Source organism: Macaca thibetana, chromosome 6, assembly GCF_024542745.1.
Source record: "Macaca thibetana thibetana isolate TM-01 chromosome 6, ASM2454274v1, whole genome shotgun sequence".
Classification (NCBI taxonomy): Eukaryota; Metazoa; Chordata; class Mammalia; order Primates; family Cercopithecidae; genus Macaca; species Macaca thibetana.
In genome coordinates this window covers 80,928,431-80,956,242 of record NC_065583.1, presented here as the reverse complement: position 1 = coordinate 80,956,242, position 27,812 = coordinate 80,928,431, and positions in this window count along the sequence as shown.

The window sequence follows — 27,812 nt, the reverse complement described above, 5'->3', positions numbered from 1 at the left end:
TCTATGTTAGTCCTGTTTGGTCTAATTTTTGTTATTGTTCTTGTTGTTTGATTGTTTCCTAATCTTAAAAATCTGTCAAGAGCACCCATTTTTCTCCAGTTGGTAATGTTAAAAAAAAAAAAAAAAAGGCTGCAGTGACATAGTAAACTTCCTAGGACCCTCCATTTTGCAGGAATGGAATAAATGGCTGGTATAATCACTTATAAAAGTGTGTTGAACTTGATGGAGACTTTGTTGAGAGATAAAGTCTATATTTTTTATTTTTATCTCTCATTCCATTTTTCTATGAAATTTTTGAAGTATATTTATAGCTGATATAGTAAATTTTAATAGGAAAGCCCTATAGTAAACTGGGCACAAACAGGAATAATTAGTCTACTGAAATGTAAAACTGAAAAAAAAATTACTCACAATTATATAACAGAGAGATAGTAGAAAACTCGAATGTGTAACTGCATTTCTAGAGTCAGCACAAAAATTGGGGAGGGATTCAATTCTAAGTTATAATGGTTAAATTTTTGAGAAAGAGAGGAAAGTGTTTTAAATTAATAATAAATCAAATCAAACTGAATAAAAAAAATTTCACTTTTAATACATTCTAATAAGCCTACTTAATATCAAGGACAAATACATTCCAAACTATCAAATAAGAAATAGTGGTTAGCGACAAAAGAATACCTAATTATAGCAGATCTCATCAATAATAAAAAAGATGTCAGAAGACAATAGCATTCTGTTTTTCAAATTTTAAGATGGAATTGGCTGGACGTGGTGGCTCACACCTGTAATCCCAGCACTTTGGGAGGGAGAGGAGGCAAATCACTTGAGGTCAGGAGTTCAAGACCAGCCTAACCAACATGGTGAAACCCCGTCTCTACTAAAAAATAGAAAAATTTGCCTGGTGGGTGGCATGTGCCTGTATTTCCAGCTATTCGTGTGACTGAGGCACAAGAATTGCTTGAACCCGGGAGTCAGAGGTTGCAGTTAGCGGAGATCACACCATTGCACTCCAGCCTGGGCAACAGAGTTAGACCATATTTCAGAAAAACAAAACAAACAAACAAACAAAAAAATGAAGGAATTGATTGCAACCTAGAATTATTTTTTCTTTTTAACCTTGATTTTAGGTTCAGTGCTATATGTGCAGGTTTTGTACATAGATAAGTTCATATCATGGCAGTGTAGTGTAAAGATTATTTCATCGCCCAGGTATTGAAATTAGTACTCAATAGTTTTCTTTTACTGACCCTCTTCCTCCTCCCACACTCACCCTCAAATAGGCCCCAGTGTCTGTTGTTCTCCTTTTTATGCCCATGTGTTCTCATCATTTAGTTCCTGCTTATAAGTGAGAAGATGGAGTATTTGGTTTTCTGTTCTTATGTTAGTTTGCTAAGGATAGTGACCTCCAGCTCCATCCATGTTCCTGCCAATAACATAATCTCATTCTTTCATGGCTGTATAGTATTACATGGGGTATATGTACCACATTTTCTTTATCCTACTATTGATGGGCATATAGGTTGATTCCATGTCTCTGCTATTGTGAATACTGTTGCAATGAACATACTCGTGCATGTGTCTTTATGGCAGAACAATTTACATTTCCTTGGATTTATACCCATTCATTACTGGGATTGCTGTGTCAAATTGTAGTCCTGATTTTAGCTCTTTAAGGAATTGCCACACTGCTTTACATAACGGTTGAACTAATTTACAGTCACAAAATAATGTATAAGCATTTCTTTTTATCGACAACCAGTATCTGTTATTTTTTGACTTTTTGATAATAGCCATTCTGACTGGTGTCGATGGTATCTCATTGTGGTTTCTATTCGCAGTTTTCTAATGACTAGTGATGTTGATCTTCTTTTCATATGCTTGTTGGCTGCATGTATGTCTTCTTTCGAAAATGTCTGTTCACATACTTTGCCCACTTTTTAACGGCTTTGTTTGTTTTTGCTTGTTAACTTGTTTAAGCCCCTTACAGATTTTGGTAATTAAGACTCTGTCAGATGCAGAGTTCGTAAATATTTTTTCCCACTCTGTAGGTTGCCTGTTTACTCTGTTGTTAGTTTCTTTTCCTGTGCAGAAGCTCTTAAGTTTAACTAGGTTCCATTTGTCAATTTCTGCTTGTGCTACAAGTGCTTTTGATATCTTTATCATGAAGTCTTTGTCAGATCCTATGTCAAGAATAAAATTTCCTAGTTCATCTTCCAGAGTTTTCATAGTTTTGGGTTTAACATTTAAGTCTTGCATTAATGTTGAGTTGGTTTTTGTATATGGTGTAAGAAAGAGGTCCAGTTTCAATCTTCTGCACGTGGCTAGGTAGCTATCCCAGGACATCTATTGAATAAGATGTTTTTTCCCCATTGCTTGTTTTTCAGGTTTGTTGAAACAGCAAAGGGGATGATATCACTAACATCAGAGAAACATTGATTTGTATCCTGAAATTTTGCTGATGTTGTTTATCAGCTCTAAGAGCTTTGGAGCTGAGACTTTACGGTTTTCTAGGTACAGGATCATGTCATCTGCAAACAAGCTTACTTTGGCTTCTTCTCTTCCTATTTAGAATGACTTTTTTTATTTCTCTTGCCTGATTCATCTGGCCAGGACTTGCAATACTATGTTGAATAGGAATAATGAGAGATGGCATCCTTGTCTTGGACTGCTTTTCAAAGGGAATGCTTATAGCTTTTGCACATGAACTATGATGTTTGCTGTGGGTTTTTCATGGATGACTCTTATTATATCCAGGTATGCTCCTTCAATACCTAGTTTATTGAAATTTTTTAAACATAAAACTATGTTGAATTTTATTGAAAGTCTTTCTTGCATGTATCAAAATAATCACGTAGTTTTTGTTTTTAGTTCTGCTTATGTGATGAATCACATTTATTGATTTGTCTGTGTTGAACTAACCTTGCTTCTAGGGATAAAGCCTACTGATTCTGCTGGATTAGCTTTTTGATGTGCTGGTCAATTCTGTTTGCTAATATTTTTGTTGAGGATTTCTGCACCTATGTTCATCAAAAATATTGACCTAAAGTTTTAGTGTGTGTGTGTGTGTGTGTGTGTGTGTGTGTGTGTGTGTGTCTGTTTGTCAGGTTTTGGTATTAGGATGATGCTGGCCTCATAGAATGAGTTGGAGAAGAGTCCCTCCTCCTCAAATTTTTGAAATAGTGTTAGTGGGAATGATACCAGCTTTTCTTTGCAAATTTTGTAGCATTTGGGTGTGAATCCATCTGGTCCTGAGCTTTTTTGGTTGGTAGGCTATTTATTACTGATTCAATTTCGGAGTTTGTTATTGGTTTGTTCAGAAATTCAATTTTTCCTGCTTAAGTCTAGGGAAGGTGTCCAAGAATTTATCAATTTCTTCTAGATTTTCTAATTTGTGTTTCTCTGATGTCAGTGATATCATCCCCTTTGCTGTTTCTAATTGTGCAACTTGGAATTTTCTATTAAGCTCATCTTTTATTCAAAAGTAGAAATAAAATAAATATATGTATAGGCAAAACATGATTAAGAGTTTCATAGATGTGAGTAGTTTAAGAGAAAAATTATTAAAGGATACATTTCAACAAGAAATAAAATGAATCCAGAAGAACACAGTGGAAAGCAGGAAGAAATGATTAAAAATTAATTGATAAACCATGTTGTTTAATACAAATAAGTTTAGAAAGAGAAGTAGAAGGAAGAACAAACAGTTGGGAGAGAAGGCTAAATATATTTCTGTACTGGCTTTGAAATTTGTCAGAAAACATTGAAAGTAAATAAGTCTGTTTTATATTTAAGGCTAATCAATAAGGTTAAAAATAGAATGCATAACTTAATTATGAGTAATGGGGAAAAGGAGGAGTTTATGAATTTAACAAAAGGTAAAAAGAAAACAATGTACCAAAGGCAGCGTGGAATACAAACAAAATTGAAAAGGATGAAATACACATTAATATTAACATTAAATTCACAATAAGGAAGATAAACTTGGCTTTTATAAGAAACTCTGAAATTGAAATTGTAAAAATATAACTCTATTAAAAGTATATCCATTGTAAAAAAATACAAAGTGGCTGAAAATATAAGGTTGAAAAAAGATTCAAAAGAAAAGTATCATTATCTAAAAAATACAATTTAAGGCAAAATAATTAAATAGAATATAAGGAGTTTACTTTATTATATAATATCAATCATACACTTGTATGTACCTGAAAGCATAGCCTAGAGAAAATAAGGTAAAACCTGACATAATTACTTAAGGGAAAAACAAATTAACAATTATAGCATACTTTTAATACCCATTTTGGAAAATAAAACTAAAATATAAGAAACACCATTTTCCCCCTTGTCCAGTATTACACTAGATTGATGGTATAAAAGACCTTATAATTTTAAAACAATTAGATCATAGGCATGACACACTTCTTGAGGCAATGAAGATATCATATGAAGTAGCAGTGGTCTCCAAGGATAACTCCTCCTCAAACAGGTAAGCAAACAACAAAACATGAACTGGTGCTAGAGATGCAGGTGGCAGTAAAGACAAAATCAATATTAGTACTACAAAAACTGCCTGAATACTGAACATTGGGCCAAAATCAAGATGAAGGAACTATGGCTGGGACTTCTTAGTGAGAATGTTCACTTGGGAAAACAAACAAACAAGCAAAAGACCAAAGAGACTCTCCATGTAACTGATACTTCCCAGTTACCACAAGCAGCTGGTGGCTTTCTGCAGAAAAGTTTTCCCAATTTACACCCACAGGACTTCAATAAATTAAAATAAAGTAACTAGCTCATACTCAAAGATAACAAAACACAGGAGTTTTCAAGGCAACATGAGTAACAGGAAAGATAAAGTATCATATTTGTACTACTAAGAGTTGAACAAAGAGTAGTTTACATCAGGGGTCCCCAACCCCCAGGGCACAGACCAGTACTGGTCCATGACATTAGGAACCAGGTTGGGCTGCACAGCAAATGAGTGGCAGGCAGGAAGTGAAGCTTCATCATCTGTATTTGCAGCAGCTCCCCATCGCTTGCATTACTGCCTGCGCTCCATCTCCTATCATATCAGCAGAGGCATTAAAGTCTCATAGGAGCATGAGCCCTTTTGTGAACTGTGTATGCGAAGGATCTAGGTTGCATGCTCCTTATGAGAATCTAATGCCTGATGAGCTGTCATTGTCTCCCGTCACCCCAGATGGGACAGTCTAGTTGCAAGAAAAGCTCAGGGCACTCACTGATTCTACATTATGATGAGTTTAGAGGATCTATGAGGCTTTGCATAAAATATTATTAAATGAAATAATAATAAGGAATTAGCCAATCCTTCAAAATGATTAAAACGAAGCAATGCACAATTATAAAGATGAGAAAGAAATAAATGATTACTAGAAATGTATAAGCAAATTTGAATGAAAACTGTAACTGATAGAAATTAAAAGAACACAACATTAGAACTAGAAAATCAACAATACACTAAAATCACAGAATACATATAGTGGAAACTGGAAAATACATCTGAAAAAATTACCTTGTTATGAAGTAACATATTTTGGACATATTTGGGAAGTATAGCTAACAAGATTTGCTCATGAATTAGAGACAGTTTATAGAAGAAAGAGAGGAGTCCAGAATAACTCCAAATTGTTTTGATTTAGCAAATGGCAGGATGGAATTGCATTTAAAACGGAGTCGGTTTCGAGGAGGACTACCAGTATTTCACTTCAAGACATGTTAATTTTGGTGTATGTGTTAGACACTGCTATTATCAAGTAAGCAATTAGGAATATAAATATGAAGATCTGAGAGAGACTCAAACTGGAGAGAGACATTTAGGATATCTTTAGTCATCAGTTTATAGGTGACTATTTAAAGCATGAGCTGAAACATGATTGCAAAGGTCATACTGTGTAGCATAGGTGGGGAAAAGGGAAGTGTTAAAGATCAAGTCCTGGAACATTCCGACACTGAAAGGTGATGGATACAAGGGGAAGAAAAGAAATTGGAATCTTTCGAACAGGATGTGATTACATGTATGAAAACATTTTGTGCCAAGCACAGTAATCTGGCAGTGAGAAAACCTGAGTTTGAGTTTAGGCTTTATTCTAATGAAGTAGTTGACCATGGGCAAATTACTTAGTCTAAAGGAACTCCTCACTGGTTCTTCACATAGCTAGTCAGATCCAGTTATCTTTTAGGGTCAACTCAAATGTCCCTTCTCCAAAGAGATCTCCCCTGTGCATTTTTAACAATCACCCAACCAAGTTATTCCCTATTACCACTCTTATTTATTTCATTCGCTGTATGTAATTCCATTTTAAAATTAGTCTATGTGTTTACTTACTTAATTTAATTGTATGTCTCCTCTCTCACCACCAGAACAGAAATGTGTACTTCATGTAGGTGAGCTTTTTGCATCTTTCATTATCTGTCCTCAATTTCTAGTGTAGTGTCTGGCACAGAATTGCATCAATATAAAATGAAGAAATAAATGAATAAATTTCCCAAGAATGAGAAACACTGAACTGAAAACTTGCTTGTGTACCAAAAGACATTCCACCAGCTAAGCAAATTAATTTATATTATTGGGCACTAAATATTTAGTATGTTGCTTAACAATTCTCCTCAATTTTCTGAAAAAATAAAACTTTTATATTTTAGAAGTGGACTTTTCTGATTATTTGTGTATCTTTTCTTCTGTCTGCTTATACCCATTGAGTCCAGACATTTTAAAACATTGGTCAAAACATTTCTTATTATCTACACAGGAGAAACAACAGTTCCAGAGAGATTGCTAGAGGAATTCTTCTTCACACAATACATAAGTATGCCTGCATACACCCACAAACACACATGCAAACACACACCCACACACACACACTTAAAGGTCATTCTTTTGCATTCTGAAGCATGTCATAGACTCATGGGTTTGGATTACTTTTCTGCTGGTGAAGTCTTTCCACATACCTTTAGAATTGAAATGTTATTACAGGCAGCACCATATCTAAATTCCTAAGGGAAATGCTTTGAATTATCCCTATCTCCTGTTCCCTTTGCCACATATATTTAGAATTGCCAAGTACTTGCTTTCATTTGGCAGATAACTATAACAAAGAAACCCTTTCTGTCATCTCTTTTGCTTTTGCTAATCGGACTCCGTAAATACATGGAGAAGGATAGTAATAACTTTTGAATAATGAGATGTCACGAATTTACACATGTAAATGTGTGCATTTGGTTTTATAAGAACTTATAGAAACAGGAATGTTATCAAACTATCATAAGCAGAAAACACAAAGTTACTAAAAAAAGAGACAAGTATCACAGGAAATCAAATAATTCTCATGGAGAAACTATGCATTTCCTTACTAAGGATAGTAAAATGTATATTTGCATCTCCCTAAGTGACCACTCGGCCACATAAATTATTTAAAGACCACCATTGTGACTTTTACAGCTAAATAAACTCTGTGGACATTTGCTCTCTTACGTCAGTGCCATGAATTAATGATTTCTCCATATTTATTTTCCTGAATAAAGGAGCTTTTTAATTATCTTGTGAATTGAAGGATCTCTGGTTGTATTATTTATGAAAATAAACAAATTCAGCAAGATTGAGGAATCTTTGAGAATTTCCTTCTAGATTCTCTTTTGACAGATTAAAATTAAAATTAAATTTTAATATTTAAATTTTTAATTTGAGAATTTAAAATTATTTTCTTTTTTCTGAATGTTTAGAGATTTTAATTATGTCTGCCAGCTTAAAGTGAAAGCAACGTGGTTAGCTGGGATCTCTTGAGTCAACTGATGAGTTCTTTCTTAGTGATGGGAGCTACATAGTACAATAACATGCTTTACACTTCAGAGGTGATGTCCTGACATTCCTTAAACAACTGGGTAGCTAAAATCTTCACCAATAGTAGGTTTCTGAATTTTTAGATTTTTATCTCTCACATTTTGAACATACATATGTCTTTTTAAAGCATTAAGGATACTTTTCAGGAGTGCTGTGGCCAGTGAACTGAAAATACCTTGGCCCCTCCAGTGCAGTAGGTGCTTAACCTCAAGGAGGTCAGAGAACAAGGCAACTGGACCTGTACAAGCCCCCCAGGATTAGAGCATGCAACCCAAGTGTGCTGAACTGACCCTTGGTCTCCTGAAGTCTTCCAGACATGAAGCCAGTTGATGGAACCCACATTATACCACTGTCAAATCCACAAGGGCACCAAAGAAAATAAAAGCAAAAAATTCATCCAAACGACAGAAGTTTCAAAGATTAAAGGAACATCAGCCCACAAAGATGAAAAAGAACCAGTGCAAAAACTCTGCGATTCAAAAACTATAGAGTCTTTCCACCACCAAATAACCAGGCTAGTACCCGAGGAATGATTCTTAACCAGGGTGACATGGCTGGAATGACAGAGATAGAATTCAGAATCTGGATAGGAACAAAGATCATTGAGATTCAGGAGAAGGGCAAAACCCAATCCAAGAAATCTATGGAATCAAGTAAAATGACACAAGACCTAAAAGTCAGAATATCTCAGTAGGTGAAAAGGTGGCTTCATAGTCTTCCTCTTGGCATTTCTTATCATTACAGTCCTTATCCAACAGTCAGGAAACAAAATAAGGGTTCAGCAGCTGCTAAGTGTATATACCTGAATTATGTGCTCAGAATCTGACAAAATGACCACAGGGTGCATTCATGGAGATCAAATCTGCAATGAGATGGACTCATGCCATTTTTCCACTTACTATTTAGTCTCTGTCTGCCCTCATGTGGATAGGAGAACTATGATGTTTATTTAGAACCCAATGCTCTGCAATTATTGAAACTCCAATCATTGATACTCCATTGTTCTGCAATCATTGAGACTCCAACATTAGTTTCAGCTCAGATCCTGAATTTACTTGTCATCAAAAACACTTTGTATTCCTGTTGCCTCAGTGTACTAGTGCTTGGGTACTGTCACTTATGTAAAATAGGATGTCTTGAGGAAATCATTACAAAACACACTTGTTATGAGGTTGCAGAGTTCTTTTCTTCATGGTATTTATATAAAGAGACGCTACAATCTTCTATGAAGGGTATGAGACAGCTCTGCATGTTTGGAGGGTTGAATAGAACACAAGATATCCTTCCCAAGTCTCTATGTCTCACTAATCCCATGCTTGGACCCTCAATTTAGTCTACGAGGCTTGCTGAGTCTTGGATTAAGACTCCTTTGTAATTCTATTACTGTAATAATTTGGGCTTGATTTTCTGCCTAATCTACCTTCCCACGGAGATAATGAATCTCTTTATAGGCCTTCTGGTTTTCACACCATGCCCTTTTTTGACTATTGGCTAGGTTGAATTGCCACTGTAATTCATTAATATCCATTCAATTCGGCAGTCATTGAGGTACTGTTATCTTCATTTTGCTTGAATACTGGAGATATTACATAAACCAGTGTTTCCCCTTTTAACTCTATCACATCTCAATTCACCTCAGCAATAATGATACTATACCATGCCAGTGACATCCTTCCTCAACCAACTTACAATCAGCTGTGGAATTCTTGTTGCCATCTTACCAATTTTCGCTTCTATTTTATAATTCTATCCTAAGGATCAGAATTTTAGGGAATTTCTTGTACCAAGTATCTTAGATTGGGTTTCCCCAGAAGCTGATTCTAAGACAGGGGTTTGAGTGTAATAGTTTATTTGGGAAGCTCAGAAACCATTGGTAGGCGTTAAGAAGGTGATTCAAATAATGAGAAGCAGTTAAGATGCATTTCAAGATGAAGCTACTTGAGCATAACACCACAGGGAAATTGTGGGACAGAACAAACAAGATGAGTGACTTCCAGGCCCTCCTATAAATAGAATTCTAGTTGACTTATCAGTTTCCCAGTTGGATTAAGATATAATCTGGATGTAAGACAAGACCTATGTTAAAATATGAATTAGTATATTTACTTGTTTTTATTCGTTTTTTTGTCTAAAAAGAAAAGTGGTACCACATTGCAATTTCTTTACCATATTAGGAAGCATATTTGTTTATACATATTTTTAAATAGATGCATAATGCAAAATGACTTCCCTTAGATGGATTTGTTTATGACACAATTCTTGCAAAAATTATGTTCAGAGTATTTTATCCTGCAATGACAAAAGAACATGTAATCAATAACCTGACAATATTATGTAAATTTAATTTAATCATCGATTTTTTAGTCATTTTCAAATGCCTTATGTTTACAAACTCAAACATTTTGTGTTTTTAGTCATTTAATATCCATGTTAAAACAAAGGTCAGAAAACCTTTGTGTGGGCGTATTTTATTTGAAATATGAAGTTGCTTACTTCATAATATATATACTTTAAGGTTAATTCTTTTACCATTCATAAAACATGACAGGCCAACTCAATTGGATTATGTAGGATAAAAGGGTCACTGCATAACATTGAGCAGATTTGCAGTAATATCACCACATTTGGTACCATAGTTTAATAAAAGAGCTTTTTAAGCCATTCAGATATTGTTTCAAATCCCCTTGACATTACTTAAACTCTGAGCCTCCATTTATTAAGCTGCAAAATTGAAAAGCTTTTGTCTACACTTCTAGATTATTGCAGAATGAAGTGAGATTTTACATGGTTTTATATTTAACTAACTTTTACTTACCCTCACCTTCTTTCCACGTGTGCTCTTTAGACCATTCTTTCCCTCCTTCTCCTTCATTGAGTGAGCAAATTCTGAATGAATGAATGAATGAATGAACTATAAAACATTTAGCAGAAAACTTTCAGAGATAATATCAAAAGACGACTTCTAGACTGGAAAAACATTGCAATGCACGAGACACTGCAAGGATTACTTTCCTTAGTATTCAAAGTGATCATACAAATGGAAAACATACAAATAGACATTATTATTAGGAAAATGAGCAAATAATGTAAAAAAGCAATTCATAGAAGAGAAAATACATATTATCAATTAACATAATGGAATATATTTGGTATCACCAAAGGGAAGTTTAAATAACTTCTTACTATTCATTAGTTGCCATTGATTACTATCTATTACCCTTCCTAGATTATCTGTATAGGGCCAATGTAATCACAAAGGCTGGAGAGGCAGAGTTATAGGAGGTTTGTAGACACAATATTTTGTGTGTGAGAGAGAGAGAAAAAACAAGGGAGAGAGATTTAGATATACTATGCTGCTGACTCTGAAGATGGAGAAAAAGGCCATCAGCCAAAAAATGCAGCAGCCTTTAGAAAGGCAAGGATTCTCTGTTAGAGTCTCTAGAAGAAATGAAGCTCTGCTAACACCTTGATTTTATTCCGGTAAAATTCATTTTTAACTTTTGACCTTCAGAATTGCAAGATTATAAGTTTGTATAGGTTTATGTCACTGAGTTTGTAGCCGTTTGTTAAGGCAGCAACTGGAATCTAATACAGACATCTTTATATTTCAGGCTTTTGAGACTAAAGTTAAGGGATGATTTCTAGTACTCTGAGAGTACAGCAAATAAGGAAATATCCAGAGCATTGACATTAGTGGAGTGATTTACTTTTACCCGATTTATTTGGAGGCTGGAGCTATAACCTGCGCTCATCAGTGTGATTAAGAGTCCTCAGGTAGAAATTTCAGTTGCAGGCTTCTCTTGAATCAGGCTCATCTTCATAAGAACAAAACAAATTCAACAGAAAGAAAGAAAACATGTGAGGGTAATTACATTTTAAATTTTTTTCCTGCTAAAAATCAATGCTAAAACAATTTTACACTTATACTCTAAATGAATTTGCCCTGTGGTCTTGGTCAAAAAGGACTTCTCAAGATGTCATTCTGCCATTTCTTATTTTCTCTCCATCTCTGTCTTACACAGCAAATATGACCATCTAAAAGTCAAAACAAGATTTTTTTCTGACAGTGTTGAAGTTCAATCTTCATACCATTCTCCTGCCTCAGCCTCCCGAGTAGCTGGGACTACAGGCGCCCACCACCACGCCTGGCTAAATTTTTTCGTATTTTTAGTAGAGATGGGGTTTCACCGTGTTAAGCAGGATGGTCTTGATCTCCTGACCTCGTGATCTGCCTGCCTTGGCCTCTCAAAGTCCTGGGATTACAGGCGTGAGCCACTGCACTTGGCTGAGTGAGAATTTTTATGCCATAAAAGCATGACTCTGAAAGCTACATGGAAAAGGAGAATCCCACCTCCTTGCACTACATTGAAACATGCAAGCCTTTCCCTCCCTCTCTTTTTTGATGTCTTCTTGTCCCAAGAGAAAATTTGGCATCTTGGAACTTATTCATGCTCTCTAGCTGCCGTTGTAGACTTTTGGAGTCCTTTGCAAAGTTTAGTGGTCTTGTCCTTAATCTGGAGAAATTCCCCAGAATCTGTCTCAAAGCGCTCAGCCTGGCTCAGAGGACACCCAGCCCCTATGCCCCACTCACAAGAGAGGTGGACAAGCCTTCAGGGATAGGAGGAAGTAGGCAGGATCCTCCCTGTCCTGTTCCCCAGAACCAGAACAAGGAATGACGAATCCTAAGGGTTTCTGTGGCATCACTGAATGTCACCCACTCCACATCAAGCTGCCTCTCACCTGCCACCCTTTTTCAGGGAGGTGAGTACCTGTCATGGTCAACTGTCACCAGATCCTTAAAATCCTGGGCTCTGAGCTAGCTGTGTTGCTCTGTTAACCATTTCCTACATTTGTTTGTTTGTTCTTGATTTCCTGGGGGAGTGGGACTGATGGAGACAGACAAACCCACTGTGGGCAGCATCTAAGCCATGTCCAAGGTTGGTCGAATTAAGGGAACGCTGGCCTCTCAGCAGGACAGAAAGCTGAGCTGTGGTTCCAGGCCCTGCTCTCTGGGCCCCTGGTGTATATCTTTTTTCCTTGTTGCTTTTGAAATTTTTGCAATTGTTTTAAGAACCCAGTCTTTCAGACCAGCCCTTTTATTAAGCTTTGAATTTTTTAAGTGATTTTTTTAAGTAAAAAAAAAAACAAAAAAACCCCCAAACAAACAAAATTTAACAACAACAACAAAAAGCTACGCTTACTCCCCTGCCTCCCCCTACGCCAGCCCATGAGAGTTCCTTTGCACTCCCCTCTGCTTTTGCAGTTGATCATCCTCCCTTTCTCCTTGGCTTGAAGCATCTATGTCCAGTGTCTGTGAAATGATGTTTTATCTGTGTGTCAGGATGAGAAACGGCAGTCATTCCACCAGTGTTGGAAACTGGTTAGCCTGGAGACAAGGGTTTCTGGGGCCAGAGCTCAGGGATGTGTATTTAATTACAGGATCCCCCGAAACTCCTCTCTAGGTTGCCACAGCAACATTTTTTCTGGGCTTGGGAGCCATACCTGAACTGTTTCCTCCAAGGCGGGAGCTCCAGAGAGCCTGCCAAGTCTGGAGCAAGCTGGGGCTTCCGCTTTGGCCAGACCTGGGCCACCATGAGACTTGAAGGCTTCTAGCTGTCCTACGACATGAGCCACGGTGGCCCTGCCTCTTCCCTCTCATAGAACCCTGGTCCGTCTGTCTAGCCCAGTCCCCATTTAGCATCCGTCTTCTGGGCCTGAAGCCCTAAATGGGCCACAGACTGCACAGGAATCAACTGTAGGCTCAAAGGGAGGCGGTGAGTAAGGTCAAAGCCTGCTCCAAGCCCAAGAACAAAAGTTGTGTTACTGGTGAAGGCTAGTCCCCCAGATCTAGCCCTGCCGTCTTTACCCTTTGATGACCATTGTTTTCTTTCTCTAAAATGTCTTGTAATAGATGATAATGTTGTTGACTCAAATTTCCATGAAAAAGAAAAAAAAAAAACTACCTCTTAAGCGACATCCTGGTGGATTCCTCTCTGAAGAATCCCGTGGGAAAATAATACTGTAGCTCCTGCTCTGTTTACATGTTTCTGTCGAGAAAGAAGCCCCGCCTGTCCTGGGGTGTTGCTGTTTTTTGTCTGTGTTGCCATCCCAGGTCTGCCATAGGGGCTGGTGGCTGCATTGTAATGTCTGGGCTGTGTCTGGGGATTCCTTCCCATCTACTTAGCCAGGGACTGGTCACCCCCGTGAAGAGGCCTCCATTTCCTTCCTGTGTCCAGGGCATAGGGAGCACCACTCCCACAGACACTACCTTTAGGGGCTCTGGTGGCACACACATCCACGAGCCTACCCCCGGGTTACCTGCCCTAGGTCCACCTCACCCACAGTCCTGTGTGTAGGAATCGAGGAAACGGGATGTCCCTGAGCCCTTGTCCCCAAAGGGCCGGCCAAGGGCTGCCCGTCAGCCTGACTCCATCAACCCTGCATGACCAAATGATAGCTGGCGGGCTCTGCAGGCTACCCAGGCCCTCTGCTACCTCCCACCCTGCCAGCTGGCAAGGGATGGGCTCTGTTCTCTGAATTGACTACTTGTGGAAATGTGACCAATTAGTGTGAAACGCATGTTTAGCAAGTGTTAGGTACTGTATTTGAACCAATAAATATGAATCCTTCTGCAAAAAAAAAAAAAAAAAGTAAGTGGTTCTTTCTGCTTCACATCTAGTATAACTGATAATAATTATTGAAATATTATATTAGATATCAGATGTGCCCTGCTAATTTAGTTGATAGGTGCAACTAACAAATATGTTGCTTGTCTCTTCCACAGATAGTCTAATTTCACTGTGACAACAATAACAATCAGATAGTTCAAAGCTTATAAATAGCTAGAATATATTCTAGGAAATGTTTAGGAATAGGTAATAAAATAAGTAAGTGTAGTAGTTACAATAAAATATTATTAATTCATGCTGTCTGTGACGTTATCAATGATTGTTAGGAAAAAGTAAATCTATACTAATTTAAAATAAATACCAATTTGCTCATCTACAGCATATGCCATAATTCAAACCAAACTAACAAAGTATTACTTTAGGAATCTTTAGCCATGTAATTTAATATGTGTATATGGTGGATAATATCATATAATGGCTTTAGTAAGTTTATTACTATTACTTTTATGTAATTAGATGTTTCTAGAGAATTTCAAATAGTTCATTTATAATGACCTTTAAAAATTGTCTCTATTCTTAGGCATTAAGTTGTGCTGCCTGCTAAAATGACGTCAATTCACCCCAAGTAAACTTTAAACCATTCCACTGAAAATTTACATATAAATGTATGTAAATGTATGTACATATAAGTTACACACAAATGTATGTGTATATATAGTTTATATATACACAGTATATGTATACTATATATACATTATGTATATGTGTATGCATATTGCTATGTATAGTAATGGTGGATATGTAAATTATGCATGTATGTATTATATATACACATACATATATAGTTTACACATCCACCATTACCATATATATATGTATAGTGTGTTTATACATACACACACACACACACATATATACACACACACATAATTTAAATTCTAGGCAACATTTTAAAGCCACAGGAAAACATATATACACATATACATATGTGATATATATAAGCATGTATACGCACACAAGCACATATATGTATATGTACATATATTTTCCTGTGGCTTCAAAAGGACTTCACAAATGTTGCCTAGAATTTTTAAATATGGAGAAACTATTTGAAAAGCAAATATTTTTGAACATGAGAAAAGGGGGAAGTAAAATCTCAATAGAGATTATGAGTGTGATCACAGCTTTAAGAAATCTGATAATCACTTTTGTAGATTTAACATTTGCCTTCCTTCTGCTTCAACTTTTATCCTGAAAATGTATTTGGCAGTCAGCACTGTCTCCTGTAAACAAACAAACAAACCGATAGAAGAGGCTCCCTCCAGCCTTGGGGAAAGGAAGCCTGGCTGTTACACCTGAGCTGGGCTCCTCTGCTTCTCTGTGTGATAGCTAATAGCTAATTGCAGTGCCTGCATAATGAAGAGTATAGCACTGGGAAATTATGCTCATGGCGAGTAGGAAAATGATGCTAAAGCTGAGACACTTGAGAAACTATTCAGTGTGGTGCTGTGGACTTTTTTTAGTGCCTCCTTTATACCTGCATCCTGCATACACAATCCTCCTCGGTGATTGCAAGCATCTTAGTCAACTTTATGTAGCATCTGATAGACACAGAACATCCTGGTTTTATCATAACAAACAAAAGCTATAAAAATACAGATTCACATTCCCTTATCGTTCGTTTTTTTTTTTTTTTTTTTTTTTTTCCCTGCTCCACAATTTACTACTTCTGCTTCAGGTGCGCCTCTCTGTGTTAAGTCTATTATCACCTGTTTCAGCATCCTTCACTGTCTCTCATTAGGACAGGAGAAAATATTGCTGTTTGTTTTTTTTCACTTTATCCGAACTTTGCACCCTCAGCAATACCTATGCAGTCTCTCTCTTTTTACATTGTATTACGAGTATTATGATCTATGTCTCTATTCTGGACTCTAAACTTCGTAAGGAATAGTATAACACTTGATTAATCATTTTAAGCCCAATGCCAAACATGAATAGGTGTTCATGAAAAGTGGTTTGAAGCAGGCTGAATTGAATATTACGCATTGCCATCTATTTCTTTATGGTCTTACCAAAAGTATATTATACTATAGGCACTGGTATTATTTTAAAATAACACTTCTGCTTCCTGGATTGGGGGAATAAATATTATTAGATTCTGAGACCAAGTCTCACAATTTCAATGACAAATCTGGAACTTCAGTTGCGGTCATTGAGATGGAGCCCTTCGTGTCCCCGGGAGGCGAAGCTTGCAGTGAGCAGAGATCGGGCCACTGCACTCCAGCCTGGGCGACAGAGCGAGACTCTGTCTCAAAAAAAAAAAAAAAAAAAAAAAAAAAAATGATGGAGCCCTTTAGCGTGATCCACCCACTTTGGAATGTTATGAGAAATGACTGTGCAGTAAAGATTTCAATTGTAATAATGTCAGTAAGACTAATTTTAGGAACAAAAGAATTTGTTACAACGTTATTTATTGGAAGGAATTTAAAGAGCTTTGGATATTCAAGGAGAATACTGGGCAGCTTACGAAGACTCATCCTAGCAAGATGAGAACAACCAAAATCCTTCCACAGTAAGGATCTGCCCATGATTCTGCCACTGCTACCACCAGCACTGGGTACTTGCAACCACGCCTGCTTATTCTCACCTCCACAGAACCTCTGCAAAGGAATCAGAATCTTGCTTGTTCCTTGGAATTATTCAAAGATTCAAAGTTCAAAAGGGATTGTCAAAAGCACAGGCAACAAAAACAAAAATAGACAACTGAATTGCAACAAACTAAAAGCTTCTGCACAGCAAATGAAATGGTCACAGAGGGAAGATGCAGCCTACAGAATGGGATAAAATATTTGCAAACCATATATCTGGTAAAATATTAATATTCAAAATACATAAGGAACTCAACCCAATAATACGAAAATGAATAATCCAATTAAAAATGAGCAAATAACCTGAGTAGAAAATTTTCCAAAGGAGACATACCATGACCAACAGGTATATGAAAAATGCTAAACATCAGTATACATTATGAAAATGCAAGTCCTAACCACAATGGGATATCACCTCATACTTGTTAGAGTGACCGTTATCAAAAAGGCAAAATCATGGTTTTACATTCAGAATTAAGCCAAGCTACTAAACAACACAATTTTTTAGTGACATTTCAAGGATTTTTTTGGGGAAAAGCTGGTTTAATATAGAAAGATAAGGACATATGAATGACTTTTGTGGAAAAAAGAAGACAAGGATTTTCCATTTTCCTCATAAAGAAGCTGAGGACAGGGAGGAAGTAACAATGGAAAGAAGTAGATAAAGATGTACACATGTGTAACTTGCTAGAACCAAAAAATAAAATACAGTGAAGGGAAAGTGGAGAGAAATATGACACATTGGTATGAAGTAAGCAGGGAAAGCTGCTACTTTAAGCCACTAGGAGTCACAACAGACCCAGAACTCTTTTGATGGAGGCGTTAGAAGCAAGGGTGAGAAATTAATTCTTCATAGGAAGTGCCGGATGATCATAAGCCAGAGGACTTTTCCAAACTAGATATATATTAATCAGACATTGAATTTTATATTTATAATGATGTTGGCATTATTTTCTGAACATAATAATTATCAAGAAACAAAGAAACAAAGGAGGTAAGAAAAATATTAGCTGACTAACCCATTAAAACAGTACCCCAAAAATGTTACCAAGTGTCCTCACGTAACAAATTAAAACCAGATGCCTATTGATTGTTTCTCTCACTTCATATAGATGGATAATAAAATATATTTCAAGATAAGTATTAGCATTCTGGAAAAAAGAAAAAACAGTCACCTAAAGTTTTACAATTAACAATTTTGTCTGCACATAAATCTAAGATTCTCATGATTGTTATTCATGCTAGGAGAAGAGTATTTGAGAATTTTTTTCTCAGCTTGAGAAGTCCAGATGATCAAAATTTAAAAGTTATTTTATAGGTATTACCACATTAGCCTTTAAGGTAACTTGATAAATATTTGTAAAATCATTCCTCTTGAGAAATCTCGTCTCCTGAATGGCACAAATGCTGGAATTCTCCCCTTTCTTACTCTCCTCAGTTGGGTATTTTTGCACGGTGCACAACCTGTATAACCATAAGTGGCTGCTCTCTAAGTACCTTATATACTATTCCAAGGAAAGCATTATTTCCCGAACTTAATCATATTAATCCTAATCTGTTAATTTGTACGTAGGTAAAGATTATCATGTACCATTCATACAATGATAGCACATTTGTGCTCAACACTCTGGATGTCTTGTTTTATAAAGAAATAGTAACAGCTTTTTCAAACACTTTCTTTGTAGCAGGCATTGTGGCTGCACTAAACACACACACACGACGTATATGTCATTTTATGCATATATACTATATATTATATACATACTATATATTATAAATTGTATAGCATATATACATTATATATGTTATAAATTTATAAATACATTATATATAAGTTATAAATTTATAAATACATTATATATGTTATAAATTTATAAATACATTATATATAATTGTGATTGCTATTCATGCTAGGAGAAGTATATTTGAGATTTTTTTCTTAACTTGGGGGGTCCGGATGTTTAAATTTTTTAATTATTTTTATAGATATTGCCATACATTTATATAGATAATCTATTTCTCAAAAAATCCTCTGAGGATGGTAAACTTTCATAAATTGCCAAAGGAAATTTTGTATATTATTTTCTCCCTCAAGGACATAGTTGTTCCTCAAAAAGATATTTAGAGGTATTCAGAAATTTCTAGTTACCCACATTTCTAATTGTGACTGATATTTTGATTCAATTTCCATACTGCTATTTGAGGCATTAGTGTATACTGACATTTCACCCTTTTTCTGAAAAGCTGTGTATCTGTATCAAGGAGACTGTCCCAGATTATGAATGCCTGAAACTGGAGAATATATATATATAAAAATATATAAATAACATATAATATTATATATTATAAGAAATATATAATATATAATATATAATATATATCTAATATATAATGTAAAATTATATACATGCACATTATAAATACACATTCATACATACACACACATTTTTATATATATATTTCATCACCCTAGGCATTTGACTGTCTTGCTCATGCAATTCCTCTATTGTGTCTACATACAAATTATATTTATTTCCAAAGCATACTGATGAACAAGGAAACCATCTCATTACTTGTTGATCATCAACTCATATTAGTTCCTGGGATTTAGACAAACATTTATTTCCTCTTGGGTTCTGAACAGGTTCAAAGCCAGGCTCCAAGTACCACTTTTGTTCTGCCTAGTTTCCTTCTCCATATTCTCCTACTGTTTTCTATCTTTTCCCCCTCCTCTGTTTCATTCCAGATCCTGTGTCCTGAAGCTATCTTGGTAGCAACGTGGGAAGTGTAACCCATGATTATCTTTTGAGAGCAATCTCTCAAAATATTTTCTTGCTAATATGAACAGATTTTAGTATATGATTATTCTAAACAACAGCAGCAATGAAAAAGATTTTCAACCACAGGTGAGAAGAGTAAAAACACAGTAGGTGATGGACACAGAAAGCTCTGTCTTTCTTATCCAATATGATGAAAAATCCTGAAAATTTGAATTCTCACATGTGGCCTACATAGACTCATCTCTTTTATATATAACCATATATTCATGATCACTAACAACATTGAAATTTCTATCATCATGAATGGAGTACATTAGTTGTAAAGTAAAACTATGACCAGAAAAGTTTCCTTTCAGACTTGAAATAGCATTCTTTCACTGCACATTTATTCAGCCTAGTAAGCCTTAGAAATTTCACAGAAGAAAAAACAATTGCACCATTATCATCAATGCTGAGCTGTGAACTTCCAAAAAGCAAGTTGGATTTTATGCTACCTAATGCAGTGTCAGAATGCTGCCAGTAACATCCTGATCTCAGGATTTTTATTGCTGGTGATGATGTATAAAGTGGAAAGCACATAGCTTGATTTTCAAATAAGTGGTTAAGCTAGCACTACTGCCTGCATTATCAAAAAAAAAAAAAAAAGAAAGAAAGAAACTTGGTAACAACTGAGTGAGCATGATAGCAAAGTCACTGATGGAAAAGAAAACTGGAACACTAAGATGTGTCAGCTTTATAGAGTCACATCTTTGGAAATACTCTACCTTACTTCTTAAAGGGATATTATATATAATTTTTTTTAGGAAGGTACTATTATTTTTAAATAAAATGTAGTATTCTAAAAATTGCTTCCAGTGGAAGGTATTTGATACGTTCAAACACGTAACAAGTGACCAACTAGTATAAATCTCCATGGCAGTAAAACATAATTAGGCTCCAATCATAACAATTTTTTTTAGTAATGAGCCACATAAGATGGAGAAATAGAAAAATTAGAAAATCTATGTTTATCTCAAAACAATTGTATAGGAAATAATTTTCTAAGTAACATATACTTGAATTTATATATATAATAAATTATATAATAAGCAAAATGTTATGTTCTGAACCTTTTAAAGCCTCATTGTCAGTTCCTGGAATAATAGAATAACCAGTAATAAGCAAAGTAGGTTAGAAAAATGTAGGTGAATCTAGTCATTGCTTGATTTTTACAGACTCTGTTAAGAATAACAATTTATGTTGGATTATTGTCATTGTGTGTGTGTGTGTATATGTACAGCTTATAGATAACATATATATACAGCTTATATAATATAAATATACACAAATATATCTATATGTAGCTTATATAATCCTGATTATACAGCTTGTATAATTCTGCTTTATTATTGTAATGTTTATTATGAGATTAACTCTTTTAGCCTATTCTACATTAAAAATATCACTCTACACATTTTAAGGAATGTACTTATATCTCCCCTTACATATTTACTTTTTTCCCTGTAGGAAATTGCTGCACAATGATTACACATCATTAAGTCCAAATCAAGACAGCAAAGGCAACAGTAACCCTCTTTAAATATTTTTTACTAGTTTATCCTGAAGTCTCATGTTATACATCTGTCTTGGGTTGGCTTTCTGTCCCATTGGTACCCAGGCTGACAATGCAGCCCCAGTTTAAGGCATACCGGGTTCGTGGCAGGGCAAGAGAAGCATGGTGGAAACATCTGATAACTCCTAAGGGTTCTACTTGGATAGCTTACCACATTTCCACTCACAGGTTATTGGCCAAAGCAAGATGCATGGGCAAGCATGATGTCTATGGGATCGGGCCAGTGTGAGTCTGGTAGGGAAGCAATTGAATATTTAGCCAATAATGGAGATCACCACAACATTCAACAACAAGTCTTCAAACAGTACTGCCTTCATCCACTAATCTAACCTTCACTTTAGGACCTTCTTAACTTACCTCAATACTAAGATTGTTCTTGCTCAGAGATGGCATATTTAATGGACAATTTTATGTACTGATATTTTTGTTCTCTCGGAAACATTCAAGTTTCCCACTCCTTCCTCTCTTTTTCCTTTTGATATCTGAAACTACACACTCTATTGTTTTTGCTCCTAATTATCATACTCCAATTTTCCCCAGTCTCCCTTGCTAGCTCCTTCTCTTTTGTCTTTTGAATGTTAGAATAATTCGGGATTCCGTCTTAAAATCTGTTATTTGTTACTTTATTACTACTTTCTAATTTCCCCCTAGTTGTTCTCCTCTGGGCTCATGGATTCATATTCAATATACATTCTGGTCACTCTTGAGTGTGTATCTTCAACCTGACCTCTCCTCTGAGTGTTATCCACATGAAAAGATCACAAGTATATGAAATGTAATATCCATAAATATGAACACATGATGAGTCCTCATCCAAGGTGTGCTTCTTCAATTTCATCATATTATTTGAGGATACCAACATCCCTTCAGATTATTCCATCCAGGGATCAGGAATTTATTATTTTATTATTTTTTATTATATTTTAAGTTCTGGGATACATCTACAGAATGTTCAGGTTTTTTACATAGGTATACAGACGCCATGGTGGTTTGCTGCACCCAATAACCTATCATCTACATTAGGTATTTCTCCTAATGCTATCCCTCCTCTAGCTCCCCACTTCACAATAGGCCCTAGTGTGTGATGGTCCCCTCCCTGTGTCAATGTTGTCTCATTGTTCAATTCGACTTATGAGTGAAAACATGCAGTGTTTGGTTTTCTGTTCCTGTGTTAGTCTGCTGAGAATGATGGTTTCCAGCTTCATCTATGTCCCTGCAAAGGACATAACTCATCTTTTTTATGACTGCGTAGTGTTCCATGGTATATGTGTACCACATTTTCTTTATCCAGTCTATCATTGATGGGCATTTGGGTCGGTTCCAAGTCTTTGGTATTGTGAATAGTGCTGCAGTAAACATACGTGTGCGTGGGTCTTTATAATAGAATAATTTATAATCCTTTGGGTGTATACCCAGTAATGGGATTGCTGGGTCAAATGGTATTTCTGATTGTAGACCCTTGAGGAATCACCACACTGTCTTCCACAATGGTTGAACTAATTTGCACTCCCACCAACAGTGTTTTTACAGTATTCCTATTTCTCCACATCCTCTCCAGCATCTCTTGTTTCCTGACTTTTTTTTTTTTGTGGCGGGGGGATGGGATGTATTTTCACTCTTGTTGCCCAGGCTGGAGTGCAATGTCACAATCTTGGCTCACCACAATCTCTCCCTCCCATGTTTAAGTGATTCTTCTGCCTCAGCCTCCTGAGTAGCTGGGAATACAGGCAGGTGCCACCACACCCGGCTAATTTTGTGTTTTGAATAGAGACGGGGTTTTCCCATGTTGGTCAGGCTGGTCTCGAACTCCAGACCTCAGGTGATCCACACGCCTCTGTCTCCCAAAGTGCTGGGATTACAGGTGTGAGCCACCACGCCCGGCTGGTTTGCTGACTTTAATGATTGCCATTCTAACTGGCATGAGATGGTATCTCATTGTGGTTTTGATTTGTGTTTTTTGTGTTTGTCTAATGACCAGTGATGGTGAGCTTTTTTTCATATGTTTTTTGACCACATAAATGTCTTATTTTGAGAAGCGTCTGTTCATATACTTTGCCCATTTTATGAGTTTTTTTTTTTCTTGTCAATTTGTTTAAGTTCTTTGTAGATTCTGGATATTAGCCCTTTGTCAGATAGATATATTGCAAAAATTTTCTCCCATTCTGTAGTTTGCCTGTTCAGTTTGATGATAGTTTCCTTTGCTGTACAGAACCTCTTTAGTTTAATTAGATCCCATTTGTCAATTTTGGTTTTTGTTGCCATCGCTTTTGGTATTTTAGTCGTGAAGTCTTTGTCCATGCCTACATCCCGAATGGTATTGCCTAGGTTTTTTCCTAGGGTTTTTATGGTTTTAGGTCTTACATTTAAGTCTTTAATCCATCTTCAGTTAATTTTTGTATAAAGTGTAAGGAACGAGTCTATTTTCCATTTTCTGCATATGGCTGTCCAGTTTTTCCAACACCGTTTATTAAATAAGAAATCCTTTCCCCATTGCTTGTTTTTGTCAGGTTGTTACAGATCAGATAGTTGTAGATGTGTGGAGTTATCTCTGAGGCCTCTGTTCTGTTCCATTGGTCTATATATCTGTTTTGGTACCAGTACCATACTGTTTTGGTTACTGTATCCTTGTAGTACAGTTTGAAGTCAATATCACACTGAGTGGGCAAAAGCTGGAACCATTCCCTTTGAAAACTGGCACAACACAAGGATGCCCTCTCTCATTACTCCTATTCAACATAGTATTGGAAGTTCTGACTAGGGTATTCAGGCAGTAGATATAAATAAAGCATATTCAAATAGGAGGAGAGGAAGTCAAATTATCTGTGTGCAGATGACATAATTGTATATTTAGAAAACCCCATCATCTCAGCCCATAATCTCCTTAAGCTGATAAGCAATTTCAGCAAAGGCTGAGGATACAAAATCAATGTGCAAAAAGAAAAGCATTCCTGTACACCAATAATAGAGAGAGAGACAAATTATGAGTGAACTCCCATTCAAAATTGCTACAAAGAGAATAAAATATCTAGGAATACAACTTACAAAGAATGTGAAGGACCTCTTCAAGGAGAACTACAAACCACTGCTCATGGAAATAAAAGGGGACACAAACAAATGGAAAAACATTCCATGCTCACGGATAGGAAGAACCAATATTGTGAAAATGGGCAAACTGCCCGAAGTAATTTATAGATCCAGTGCTATCTTCATCAAGCTACCATTGACTTTCTTCACAGAATTTGAAAAAACTAAATTTCATATGAAACCAAAAATGAACCTGTATAGCCAAGACAATCCTAAGTAAAAAGAACAAAGCTGGAGGATTTATTTTTGAAAAATCCTTTATCCTCATCATTTACACCAATCAATCATAACATTTTCTTGATTCTACTAGCAATATATATCTGGAACCAATCCACGTTTTTTCATCTCCAGTGTAATTAAATGAGCTATCAATCTGTCATCCAAACTGTTGCAATGGCTTCTGAAATGTCTCCATAACTCCACACTTGCCTCCCTCCCGTCCGTTTTTCACAGAACAGTCAGAGTAGTAATTTTAAAATTATTGCAATTCCCTGCTTGAAACTTTTCAAGTGTTGTTTCTTGAATTTAGAGAAAAATAAAAATGTCTTAATTTGGTCTTTATGGCCCTGCCTGATCTGGTGTCTGCCTATTTCTCTTATCAGCTACTGAAAGCAACTCTTTGAGTTACTTGAGGATTAGAAGCTCTTGGAGGATTCAGAGCTATCTTAGAGTCATGCTCATATACTCACTCTTGCTAGAATTCTCTTTAAACCACTTTATACTTAATGTATACATCCATCTGGTGTTAGAATAATAATTACTTCCTTAAAGAGCCCTTCTCTAACACTCTGGCCAAAATTTATACATAATATATAATTTATATTTTTCTTCTTTTATAGTACCCTGATTTTGAAAATAATTTTAAGGAGACTACTGTCCTAAACTGCACACTCATCTTTTAGATAAGAAATCTTTGGATCTAGTGAATTGTCATTCCTGCATCCTTTTTCAACCACATTCTGGATGCTTGAGTCCAGATATCCCTGCCACAGCAGCACTGAACCTGCTTACGGAGTTGGGAACTATAAGCAATGTTGTAGCTGGAGAGTGGGAAGGTAATGGTGGGAGGCCAGCAACTTCCATCTGTGCTCTTGCCTGGGTCTTAAAAATATGAAGGACAGGTTGGTCCATTGTGTCCCTTTCACAATCAAAGCTTTAATGACCCCAACAAGCTATTTAGTTTCTGTCCCTCAGAAAATAAAAAATCTAATAATGAAAAGATGAGTACAAATTCAGCCTTTCAGTTTTCCAGAGCTCTAACATCAACTACACACATCTTTTTCTATGTTATCATTACCTCTTTAGCTCAGGAGATTAAAAAAAAAATGTATGTAAAACTTTCTAAATGTTAGATTATTTGTGGCTAATTTTTGTTCATAGTTTTATGGCATTTTTGTCATGAAATGTAGCTAGTGTAATATTTTCTTACCAGAATCTGCTGAGCTTTCCTTTTTGAAATAATACATAACATTTAGATAAATATTCATTGGGTGCTGAAAAATATATTAAATATTAATTGGTTAAAATTATATTTGATGACTTAGATTTTTATATACTACATTTATTAATTTCTGTATCCATTCAATGATTGCAATTGTATATTTTTATGCCATTTAACATGCTGAAAATGTAACACAGTGGAGTACTGAAAAGGATTCAGACACTGCTTTCATAGTGCCTAGTTTTGAAAAACTCATATTTCAGTGAAGCAAATGATAATTAATTAAACAAATAACTACAATGGGATGACTGCCTTGATAGCTGCTATGGAAGCACATAACAGAAACAAAAAACCCAGGAATGGAGGTCACTGTCTTTATGTCTGGAATAAATGTAAAACTAAGAGTTAGCTACACAAAGACAGGGAGTGTTACTGGAGTGGAGTCCAGCACATGTGAAACACGGGAGGCTTATAAGATGACATATTTTTGCAGAACTGAAAAAGAGTTAGGATAGACAGTAGTAGTAGAAGTGTGTGAAGTGTGTAGTAAAGAATACTCTCATAGAAATAACATTATATTGGGTTTACTGAGTACTCATGAATGAATTTTAAATAGGTTGGTGAGATCATCAAATTTATTTATATAAAAATAACCCAGGTCGCAAGTCAGAAACTAGTTTAGATGAGGCAAAATTAGAAAAAGTTACAGAAAAAAACATTTGAAAGTTATTACAATAAGGAAAGAGATGAAGGTGGACTGAATGAAGTTATTGACAATGGGAGCGGACAAAACAGGACCAAATTGAGTTGGTGACACAAAAGAGAAGTTCATTCAAACTCTGTCTTTTCTAGAATATATGAAACACCACACTGGGGGGTTCCCTGTTAAAGACATGAGGACAGGAGATATATTGTAGTAATTTGTGTTTTTCTGCAGTTTTCTTAAATAACTGTATTTTCTCATAATTTATAACTCTATTATGTGTTGATATCAGATATTACTATTCACAATAGGTTTCTATTAACTCTCTGAATGACCTCTCCTCTTCAGATTTTGTCACTCTAGTTTCCAACATGCTGCTATTGTACCTGGGGAAGACTTGTTAAACAGCACATATACCATATTTTTTATGAAATAAGATAGTCCTATTTATTAGACTGTAGTCCAGAAAATGAGGGTAGTCTCTTTTCTTCTATGAATCTTGCCATGTTCTTCAACCTGTTTGCCCATTAGATTCTTGCTTACTGGTCTGTAGCTATACAGATGTATTTTGGAAATTTGAGGTTGTCAGAAATATGAGCACTAAGTCAGCTTATTATTATATATTATTTATATGTTCAAATTTATTTTTCATATTATATTAGGAAAACCCTTGCATTTCAATGTATAGCTTTATGTTTGGTAGACAGAGTTGAAAAACCTACATTTTTTGACCAAACTGCGTATTAATGAAGAGATAAGAGAGGCATATACGCTTATTTGAATTAACTGTCCATTAATTGACTCATCTTTACATGAATTCCAAGAATCAAGCAATAACACAGTTTTATAAAATTGGACTTTCTAATGGTTTTTAAAATGTGAATATTTTGGTATGCCTTTAAACTGACTAGCTAGATTGTACTGATTTAAATTGCCATTTCAGTACGATCCTCTTAGGTGACATTTATAGCTATCATGCAATTCCTATCATAAGATTTACCACCATTGTCATATGTTATCATTCAATTAATAAGCCACATTATGTAAATACTATCCCTAC